Here is a 12,083-nt window from a genome sequence, read left to right on the forward strand (position 1 = left end):
CATCTTTATTTCAGCATTTTTTGCTCAATTTCTTATTCGCGCATCCTCGTGTCTGCACCACCTACCTTTTATAAGAAGGGATAGCGAAAAGTAATTACCATCACAAAGACATATCTTCCTTTGAAAGTGGCTGGTGATTATGCTCTGAGACACGAGTCAATCTTCCTATCTGCGCGGCAGATCCTGTTTGGCACATGCTTCAAATATTTTTGAGCGGCGGCTTCGAACATCTAGCAAAGGAAAGAAGACGGTTGTGACTCCATTCTCTTGAACCTCCTTGACTTAACTGAGCCTTAACAACAATCCACTATATAAAGCACTGTATGTATCGATTTTGCTGTCAAGGCGCTGTGTCTGCTGTCCATATTCTACCTTGTGTAGACAACCCTAACTTAACAAAATGAACTGCAGCGCCGCTCTCAATGTGGGTCGTATCTATTAATAACAAAACAACGCCAAAATGTGTCTTGATATCTAAGTCATCATCACCTCCAAAGGTTTAGTACCCTGGCGCCGTACCCGTGACACTTGTTTATTTGTGTGATTGCCTGTTGTAAAAATGAAAGTCGGCCAGCAATTCAATGACAAAATTTGTTTCCTTTGAGGGAAAATTAACCCTCAATTCCAAAAACTTCCGTGACCGCAATAAAGTCAAATACAGGTCAGGAAAAATAACCTTCAAAACAACACTAGCATCAAGTAATCTGCACGTGAGTACAAATTTATGATGAATATTTTTTTTTTTTTTTTTTGGGGGGGGGGGGGGTTACGTATAGATGGTCAGGGTATATAGTTGACGTAGCAATGATGATTGTGATATGATAATCACAATGCTAGTTATGGGATATTTTATCAAAAAATCAATAACTATTGAATTTGTTATTATTATTTTTTTCATCATCATCATCTTTATATATTTCATCGTTATTACATTACTTCAACCATTATGTCCTGCCGTGAAATAGGGATAAAGAGTGTGTGTGTTGTATGTGTGTTATGTGTGTGCGTGTAAGTGAGTGTAAGTGTGTGTGTGTGTGCGTGTGTGTTCAACGAATTACATTACCGCGACAGTTAAAAGTTTGACAAGGAAGTAGGTGCTTTGCACTTTCCTACATAGCGTGTGTCATGCCGATTCTATATTATTGACACAATATCAATTCTTGGAAAGAACACCATGACTACATAACTCTCCCCAAGACCTACCCCCCCCCCCCCACCCTCTTCTTTTAGTTTGGTTTGTTGGTTTAGTTCATCATATTTTATTGTCTATTGTTTACTTTTAGTCCGTCATCTGGACTATCATGGCTGTACTGGTTCTTTGTAGAATCTCTGGGCATTTTCCCTAAAAGGGGTATCTCACTGAGCGGCGAATGTTGACGAACGTATGATCAATGTAGCGAATTCTAGGGAATTTTAGGTTTCGACAGGGTTCGTTAACAATTGCAATCAAATTCGTAAACAATTACAATCAGATTCGCAAACTGTTAAGAATCAAAACTGTTAAGGAACCCTGAAATTCCCTAGAATTCGCTATGCTCGCAAACTTTCGCCGTTCAGTGAGATACCGTAATGTCTGATGGCCTTGTTCTATTACATGTATTATGTGATGAGATAGACAGAAGAGAGTATCAGCACTGGTTATTGATTTTTGTTTGTTTGTTTGTTTGTTTGTTTGTTGTTTTTGAGGTCGCTGTTGATGAACAGTAAGACATATTAGTAGATAGCGAGATAGATAGATAGATAGATAGATAGATAGATAGATAATATGGATAGATAGATAGATAGATAGATAGAGATAGATAGAGATAGATAGATAGATAGATAGATAGATAGATAGATAGATAGATAGATAGATAGATATAGATAGATAGTATACACACGTAGATAGATAGATAGATAGATAGATAGATAGATAGATAGATAGATATAGATAGATAATATACACATATGGATAGATAGGTAGATAGATAGATATAGACATAGATATAGACATAGATATAGATATAGATATAGATATACATCCTTTGATAAACATAATATTAGCATAGCCTCGCAAAACGAAATGAGCAACTGTTATCGAGAATGGCGTACAGCATGTCACTCGAGATTTTTATGCCAGTGCTTCCTTGTTAATGAATTGGATGGTTGCCATGGTGATTGGGCACAAAAATATCAGCTGATAAACACATTTCCTGGAAGAACGGATCGAATTCGAGGCCTTTGGGCTGCCCTTTTGTTCTCTTCTCGGTCACATGCAGTCATTTCTTTGTCTAGAATGTGTCAAAATTTCCAATCTTTGTAAGACAAACAAGCAAACAAACAGACAAACAACAAAGAGTAAAAGTGCGAGTTTTACGTATACCGGTGACAATTTCACCAGACGTGGATATTATGATTGGATTCGGCCTGCCCCTTTCGTCCTCGCTATTCGGGCCAACCGATGCGGCAGCCAGCGGGAACACTGCAAATCTATTTTCGATCATCATCATCATCATCATCATTAGCGCATCATCAATGGTTCGTAAGCTGTTCCAGTTCATTGTTTCCGGTGTAGACTGAGCAAGTTCACTTGTACTTTTTTCCACCCTCTCCAACGTGGTGTGTGCTTTACTTTGTAAAGTTTCCGAAACGAATCTGCAGAGAGACGTGTCCTAATTATATGCAATTAAACATGAGAATACGTCAGTGTGTGACCTATGTTGTCAGACAGGCGTTATGTGCATAGATAATGGCTATAAAGGCTGAGTTTAAAGCATGCTACACGGTATACTACCTTTAAAAGTCAGAACGAGTATGGCAGAAGTAGATTTGTGCTTCCTTCCAAGGTAAAGGCCATAAGGGTTAACGGGTGATTGTGTCATGACATTGACGAGGTGTTCGGAACGTTCAGTATAAGATCCCCATCATCAGTAAGTAGTGTAATTATCATTCCGGATGATTTATGAAGACAAAAGCATAAAACAACAGCTACCTAACAAACGACCAAACAAGCAAAAACAAATTGATTAACTGATCAACGAAAAATAACACAGCACAAATCCGCCATACTGCAAAGGAAAGAGGATATAATCTGTATTTCTCGCTCATCCTTGAGATATGTAACAATTAAAGGTTAAATAGGCTTGCTGACATTAGCTATATGATATATCAATGCAGCCATTACCGAACTAGATAGTTATGATATCAGCTGCATGGTCTATACATGCTGGAAATTACACATCAATAGTACAGGTATTATAAGAATGAAAAAATCACGATATTAGCTGCGTGTATATATTTGCTGGAAACTGAAATGCCTTCCTTTTGATTGTAATATACACTTTCGTATTCTGCCCATGAAAAACATGTAACAAAATACATAATCGTTGTTCAGTGTGAGTAATCCTAATCATATTCCTTTCAACAATATCGTTGGAATACATACAATTTGTAATACCGCATAAATATACGTTTGTATAGTTGGCGGATGCCCGTAAAATTGGCTGTACCAGCACACGGGTTTGTGCATCAGCTCCCTTTTGTTTTGTTTTGCTTTTCTCTTCTGCTGCAAGCGTCTGGACGAAACGAGAACATCATGTGTCCTGTGTACTATATACCACATGCTTTGAATTCTGTTCTCTTCACATGTACTATCTATGTTGAAGATATTTTCCTACCCAACATTGCTAACTGCATTCAAGTCTCATCAATGGATGACAGTGGGCATGAGGAAAAAACAACCAAGCAGGTGTTAAATCATAAACAGCTCTTCTAAACTGATATGCTGAAGTTACCACCTGTAATATGAAATTGATCTTAGCTTATTACGAATTTATAAAGTCAATTCAAGCTGAAAAATATGAACCCTTTGGAAATAATGACTAAAGCTTTAATCTATTCACCCCCGTCAACTTGCTTCAACTGACATTAGAACTGAAAAAGAAATTATGTGCATTTGCTTCTTTTTTATGGATGTATTCTTTGAAGCACGCATGATTATGGGAGAGTGTATTTCTTTGCAAATAGTTGTTGGTACTTCGTCCTTTGCTGAAATCGACCTGTACAATACCCGGATATCGTCTGTACAAGCGGAGTAAAACACCGCTGTTTGTGGCGGTGATTATGACAGCTCGGTTGTGCTGAATCTATCAAGAGAAGGATAAGCTTTACTGACAATTACTCTAGCAGCATAATAATCGAATACATGTATCAGAAACTACTTGAAATGATTCTGACAGCGGCGCTGTTGTCTGGACGCAGGCGTTTAATAGAAAGTCCGTGTTGAAAGGATGCCGATATTACAAGTTTCGCTTTTCGTATTTGTCATTCTTCATGTTAAACGAGCCGCGTTTGTTTTCCGCGAGGGTTCCATTGTTGCGCTGCTCTGCGTAATGCAAAAAAAAAGTGCGGTAACCATGACAACGAAGAATTAAACGATGCAGTGGATGTTTGAACGTGATGGTACACTGTTGTCGTTCTCTTTTACATCGTTGTGGACAGTTTTTCATATTTCCCGGGCAAATCTGGACACTTCAATAATCGCAATGTTATCAAAAGTTGATGCGTGTAATTCGATTCTCTTTTATGATATCTTGCTCTTTCTCTTTTTTTTTTCTCTCTTTCTCTCTTCTATACCTCCTTTTTCGAAACTTTATAATATCGGCAGCATTACACTATTGATATGCAATCAGAGCCGATCTGCCTCCTTTAGATTGTAGACGAGGAAAAAGGTGAAAATGAGGAGCTACTGTGGCCCGGGAGAAAAGTATAAGTCCTCGGTTCAACTCCCCGAGCGATTCGCTCTATTTTCATTGCCTTGTCCATCTTCTGGTTGTTTACTGTGCCATGAGGCTCCTGATTGTTATTGTGTTATGGAATACTATTCATGTAAAAGATAAACATTCCTACATTTATCACAGGACTATCAATGACAATCAAGTAAAGAAAAGACAGCCTGCTTTACAAGATATCTCTTCCCGAATCCTCCAAAGATCCCTGTAGGTATATCCGTGATAATGATATCATATCGTTTTTTATGTCCACGTTTAACTTCTTGATTTCCGGTTGCCCTATTGTTTAGTCGCCGCAACTGTAGGCCACTTTGTGTATAAGTTACCTTTATCTGGTGTTATCTTGTTAATGCCAGACAACCAGATCAATGTCTGCTTATAGAGAGAGGACTCTGAATATATAGAAATATATACAGAGAGAGAGAGAGAGAGAGAGATGAATAAATAAATAAATAAATTTACTGTATTCGAAATCTCTGACCGCAGACTTGAAGAGGTTTGACATGCTTCAATTCGATTGTCACTTTAATATTCTAATAAGCAAAATATTTTTACATCTCTATTTTGGTAATGACCGTCATCTTCTGGTTTGATTAATCAAATAGAATATTGAGTTGGCTGATAAAATATGAATTATTCCAAAAGGAGCTCCTTATTTACACAAGGAAAGGCAAACCCGATAATTGATAATAGACACACACACAGACACACAGACACGCAGACACACACACACACACACACACACACACACACACACACACACACACACACACACACACACACACACAAAGAGTTTATGGATTACTGATTGATGTGTAGTATTTTGTGACATTTTGACTCATAATACTTACACCCGCCCTCGGCGCTGTACCAAAAGAACAAATTTAAAAACAAAACAACAAATGAATGAACAGACAACAGTACTGATTATAGCAGTGTAAATGAGAGAAAACGGAAAACTGGCGCCTGTCTTCGTTTTTGCTGCTTAGTGAACTCGTATAGACTTTTGAGAGGACATGTGATTGGCAATGACCGCTGTGTCACCTCCCTCTTTCTTGCCCTGAATCAAAAAAGTACAAGCACTTCAGGTCGGTAGCCAGGGGCCTCATCTCATTATCTTGTCGAAACACTGGACCAATCAGCTTCCAGAGATATGGACACACCTTCCCTTTCCCATAGTTGAAATCCACGCTTCAGAAATTATGCACTTGCGACTGCCATCTGATTATCGTATGACAATGTACCCGCGTGATGATTAGACGCATGCAGTTCAAACCGGATTATTATCTCTGAGCTATTTGGGCCAACATAAGAAAGACTAATGCTTGTTATAAACACCACTGAGTTATGTAACAATGGTCGAGCCCATCCTTATAATCTTCTGACCGACCAATCAGAGATCGGCTTCTGGCACACCTCCCTCCTGCCCTAAAAGCGAGCATTCCTGTAGGCCTGCTACAGTACGTTGTCATTCCGCAAATTACCTAGAGCTGTCAGAAGGAGGTAACCTCCTTGGCCCCAAGGAGGGAGGTACCTAACCTCCTTTGCCCCAAGGAGGGAGGTATCTCACCTCATAGGTCCAAACGACCTCTTCCTTTGAAACCGAAATATACAGAGAGCTTGAAAAGATTATCAAGAAAAAAAAATGACCAGCTTCAATACTGTTCATAGATGCAAAAGGCATCATCCGTCCGTGGTATTCCACTATTATATTATTATGTACTAAATCTCAGTTTATTTGAATAACATTGTGATATCAATAAAAATATCAAATAAGCAGATTAGCTAAACAGAAAAAGAAGAAGAAGAAAAAGAAGAAGAAGAAGAAGAAGAAGAAGAAGAAAGGGTAAAGCATCTAAGTTCAAAATTTGCTGTCTTTATCGAAAGCTCCCCTAAATTTCTCAGTTTAACCAGGGAGGTGGGCCTTCCCACCTCCCTGGATTAACCATTTGATGGCTACCACATCAGAAATACCATTGACATCGTGCATACGTAGATTGATAATGGTACTAGAGGAAGCTGATCTCACAGTGTGTCTCCTCCAAGGTGTCATTCAATATTTGTTTTGGTACATTGATGTCCACTGCGTTTTACCTGTATTTATTGTCTTATCCTCTTGTTAAACATCTTGTTGAATATGCTAAATAATGAAGCAAAGGTATAGCTGACTATTTTCTTGTACTTTGATTTCCGTCAAAGTCAGTTAGCAGTTTCATATAGTCTCGAAGGTAGCAAATAGCATTGAATACCCATTGATATTTGTGAATGAATTCTTTTACTCAAAATATTATGGAGCGTCATGAAACCGTCAATGTCGACGAGAGTCTGCGAGCTCGATCTTTCTTCTTTGATGGTACTCGCACGTATACGGCATGTGTTTAGGAAGCACCTATAAAGTGCGCTCACAGTCGTCAGAATTGTGACGTATGATTATCTTTTCCCAACCCGTACCCCGACGGGGAAAAAGAAGTGCAATTTGGCGGGAAGTGATGACACCGGTTATGGACAAGTGCAATGTATCTTAATGGGAAACAAAGAATCGCATATAAAAGTTTGTAAACAATGAGTAGTGTAAAGCTATCGACCACCGTGGGAATTTTCACGATCACGGAGCTTCGAAAGTCGGTAACAAATGGGTTAGATAATCATGACTCAAACTGTCCGACATAGTATGTTTTCATTGATAGTCGCTGAATTACAAGTGGAAGTGGGTTTTGACCAATTCCCTCCCGCTCTCAATGAAACGTAATCAACGAAAGTTCGACGAGCGATACGGCAATCGGAATTGTTTTGGTTCATTAAACTATGTGTCGGATTGAACCACCAAACTCTCCACTCCTTCGTGTTTTTGTTTTGCTTTTTAAAATCTTTTTCTTTCCCAGAAAATTCGACCAACGAACTTTTTCTATTCGCCACAATGAAGTTTCAGGTACTTTCAGCTTTTTTGAAGCTGTAGGTTTACGGGCCCCGGTGTAGGTTTCCAGCATCGACGAAGCGAAGAAAATCCCTTCTGTCTACCTTTACTTTATAAATATCGGTGAATGGCGAAGACATGGAAGGGTGATGAAATAACCAAAATTCCCCTTACCTCTTTTTCCGTAATATCAGAGATGATGGTGTGTATCATCATTAGGAAATACAAAAGTGAAAAAAAAATGACATATTGTTTCCATCACCTATACAACTTCAACACAAAATTCTTCTAAATTGAAACTCAACTTTAAACAAAGAGAACTCATTGCGTTATTCGAAAATTTTGGAAGGAGAATATTTGCCACATGTATGACCCCAACATAATTTCCTCTTTTTTGTTTGTAGGGAAACATCCAATTATTTCTCTTTGCCAGACTTGAATTCCCAGTACCACCCTCTTCAGTCAATCTTCAGCAATGGAATCGCTAATATTTACCCATGAAACGCGTTTGATATGTTAGACATCCAACTATAACATCCACATTGCAAACATTGCTATAAAAGCAGACGGGTTTCCGAGCACATCTTCCCATCCACCAGCTGCATCGTTTCATCTTACAGATCAAACACCTGGCAGGAAACATCCCATCTTCCAAAAGTTTCCAGTTCTTGGCCTCGAACGGAGCACCCTTATATCAAAAAGAAACATAAGAAACCTGTGCACGTGACTGATGTCTCATTTAGAGCTCTTCAGATTCTACAATATTTTTCTAGGAAGTCCCTAAAGATAACATCCTATCACGAGCAACTCGTCTCACGCGTTTAACTGGTAAACTCTCATCGGCAAGACCATTAACATCTTGTTGACAAGATTGCCTGAACTTTGATATGAGTTTACAGATCTAATAACAATCTGGACATTGCCTCTGAATTACTAGGACGTGCAGCTAGAAACTAATGTATGCACTTATGTCTTATTCTTATCGTTATTGCGTTTTTTTAATCTGTGAAGCAGGAATTTTGACATGATTCTGTAGTTAATCTAGTATGCTTTGCAAGAGGTCGCTTCTACCATTCGAATTGTTTGCTGTCAACCCATCTGGTCGACGTTAAAAAGTATTGGTGTGGAATCCTATTCCAACACGAGGACATATCCACTAGACATGATTTTTTTTTCTTTTTTATAGCCATTTTGAACGGACTTCTGCATCTCGTCCACCACACACACTGGTCAGTGAAGATGAGTTACACTTGACAAGTCCTGACTTCCCATCAGTGTTTACAGTATAGAACCTCTGCTTTGACCACAACATTTAATAAAAATGCCCGAGAGAGGGCGTTGCAATAATCACTGTTCATGGACCGGGGAGGTAATGGAAACGCCTCCCTGCATAGACATACATAATGTACTATCATCCCGTCATCATTCAGCAGATATTGTGTCCATGATAACATATGCTTTTCATGCAGTGACATCTTCATCTTTGGTAATCTCACTGACATAAAGGTGTTCATTTGACATTTCTTGCACCTCCTCCCCCTCCTCCCCCCCCCCCCCCCCGTCCTCATTCACGACTATAAATACTAATGATCTAACCGGTGACAAGCAATAGAGGCTGAAGTGCGGTGTATAATCGAATGATTTCTGGCCTCTAATGAGAAAATTTTGATAACGGCAAAGCCACAGGTCGCCCCAGATCCTTTACACACAACATACAAAAAAAATCCCTCGCCAGCTTTCATCATTATCTTGGAATCTTCTTCCTTTTCTGCACTGAGCAAACTGTCAGGCCATATTAGTTCAGAGAAGGTGTTGAAAATGATGGCAGGAAATACCAACTACAGACGAGCTGACTGACAGACGAATCACATTTTGTATTCTAGTTTAGAAACTTTAACATTGAGAAACGTTTATCAGCACTCTGTGGCAAGAATTCGATTTTATTCTCTTGTTGGTCTATATATATATAATTTATATGCTTAATATACTTTTTCATGGAATGTTTAAGTTTTCAACAGTGAAGTGCATTACAACTTGCTGCGTGACTGTTGAACTGTTCCACACATTGCACTGTATCTAAACATACGCATCTCCACTCTCTGGTCTAACCTGATCCCCCATTGATTGGTCTCACTGATAAGTTGATTTGATTATCTGATTAATCAATTCTTCTAAAATAAAGGACACTGCCACAAAAAAGACACCGGATAACAACAACAAGTGTAAATGTGTTTAGGGGAAGATGATACCCTTCATTACGGTAATGAACTACTGGCATGAGGATTTAACTATGCCCTCGCAACTCAACTTTTGCTTCGTTGTATTGTTGTTAATGTGTTCTGATGATGCTATAATCCCTCCCTGGTAAACTAACAATTCGTGCACACCTGATGTTCTTATATATGTGGCAGTCAGAGACGTCGTTGAGTACCACGTATGGCGTTGCAATGTTTACACACATACATACTTGGCAAATATATCATACGTATACATGATATACATGTAATGTACCTTTTGACATACATGCAAAATCATTCATTGTATGGACAGTGGCCGCGGAACGATTTTTAGAGAGGATGCTGCGGGCAAAGTGGGAAGGGCTATCACGGTAGTATTCGTGGTTGGGTCTGGGGTTAAGAGCCCCTTCAGTCGGAACTCTCGGAAAGTTGTGGGTTTTGTTGTTCATGCCGTTCAGTTCACTTCAGTTCAGTTTATTTAACACCAAAAACCAAACATATATCTGGAATGCATAACTCATGAATACATAAAAATACATAATATGGCTCACTAAGGCCCCTCGTATAGGAGTTGTGATTTTTTTGAAGATTTTTTTTTTTTTAAAGAGCAAAAAGTGGCGGAGGCTCCGCCACACACACACACCGATTCCAATGCACGCTTTATACGTACATAGCAATCATGTACCGTACTTATTATGTGATGTAGGCCTGTAATGAGTATGTGTTGCAGTTCTTTAGTTTTACGAGGAGTTTCGTTCGTTTGACGATATATAGGTCGTTCTCTGAGAACAGGACATGCAATTCAGGCTATAATCGAATACTTTGAGTCAGTGATGAATCAAACACCACGTTGGGAAATTTCAAGAGCAATTACAAAGTCATTTGTACACAGAACTCTGACGTTTTTATGTCACTTTTATGTGGGTCTCTGGCTTAGGCCTACTTGTTCTTTAACCTCACAATACACACGATATACGTCGGACTTTACTCAGTGCAATCTCATCGAAGATCATACACGACTCTTCACACGTATGTTGCATGTAATGCAAAGTTTGAGTGTGATCTTTTATCAATGCGCCAACAACAATCCTGATTATCTCAATGAGAAGTTATAGTTAGGTGCATGGACCGGAAAAAGAAAGGAGCTATTGTTCTTGAGACAATCCCATATCGAGAAACTACTGGCATCAACTTTGATATTACATTTTGAGGCATTGTATGAATGTTTTACTTTGTAGGTGTTATTTTTGTTTAAAAATGTTACAAAATAATCTTTTCTAAAACAAAAGCGCTGTCGTATTCGTCTCGTGCATCTTTGTGAGCATACGCTTCAGGGGGATTTTTAGACATCCCATTCACAAACACGATCTAAAAAGGGAACATTCAAAGTTTAGCCCGATAACAACAGTGTCATTTTCGACAAGATATCAGCAAGAAATTGAATGTGAGGTTTAAAGACCAAGGAAATCCAGCACCGAGATGCAACGTTTCTTGATATGAGACATGTATAGTTTATGTTTATTACGAAGAGAAGATTGTGAGGATATTATTTTTTTTAATCAAACTGATTATCTTTGTTGTGTAAAATGTCTTGATTTGAGTTTTATGATTATATGATTATTTTTGTTTATCTGACTATTTTTGATTTATTTTGATAAACTGATTATTTTTGTTGCGTAAAATGTGTTGATTTGAGCCGTATGGCAACACATCATCTGTATTAATTAATAAGTATAAATGACTAGTATATATAATTAATATAAATTTATTGGTTTTTTTTATAATTATTGAGAACAGTAATATATTGTATCTGTAATATCTGATTTTGTTTTGTGTTATATGTCGATCTAATTGTGCAATGGTTTTGATGAATAAGATTGACCCTTTGTTATTTTAATGGGTTTTTTTTCATCGCTACATTGTATTTTGTGAGCATTTTTAATGTATATATGGCCATTCAATCAATCAATTCAATCAATTCAATCATAGTTTATTTCCAATCAACGAAAATCAAAAACATAGTACAATGTATACATGTCATTAACTGATATTGTTCAAACGCTTGCAAAAGATTCATGTAATATACGAGACAAATTATAGAACAACATATATGTACAATAATAAAGAGGAACACTGTAATTCAGCCTCCTTACAATGTCTGTA

The sequence above is a fragment of the Diadema antillarum genome, unplaced genomic scaffold (assembly GCF_040938485.1).
Source record: "Diadema antillarum isolate AM-2024a unplaced genomic scaffold, OU_Dant_1.0 seq00000740_RagTag, whole genome shotgun sequence".
In the NCBI taxonomy this organism is placed as follows: domain Eukaryota; kingdom Metazoa; phylum Echinodermata; class Echinoidea; order Diadematoida; family Diadematidae; genus Diadema; species Diadema antillarum.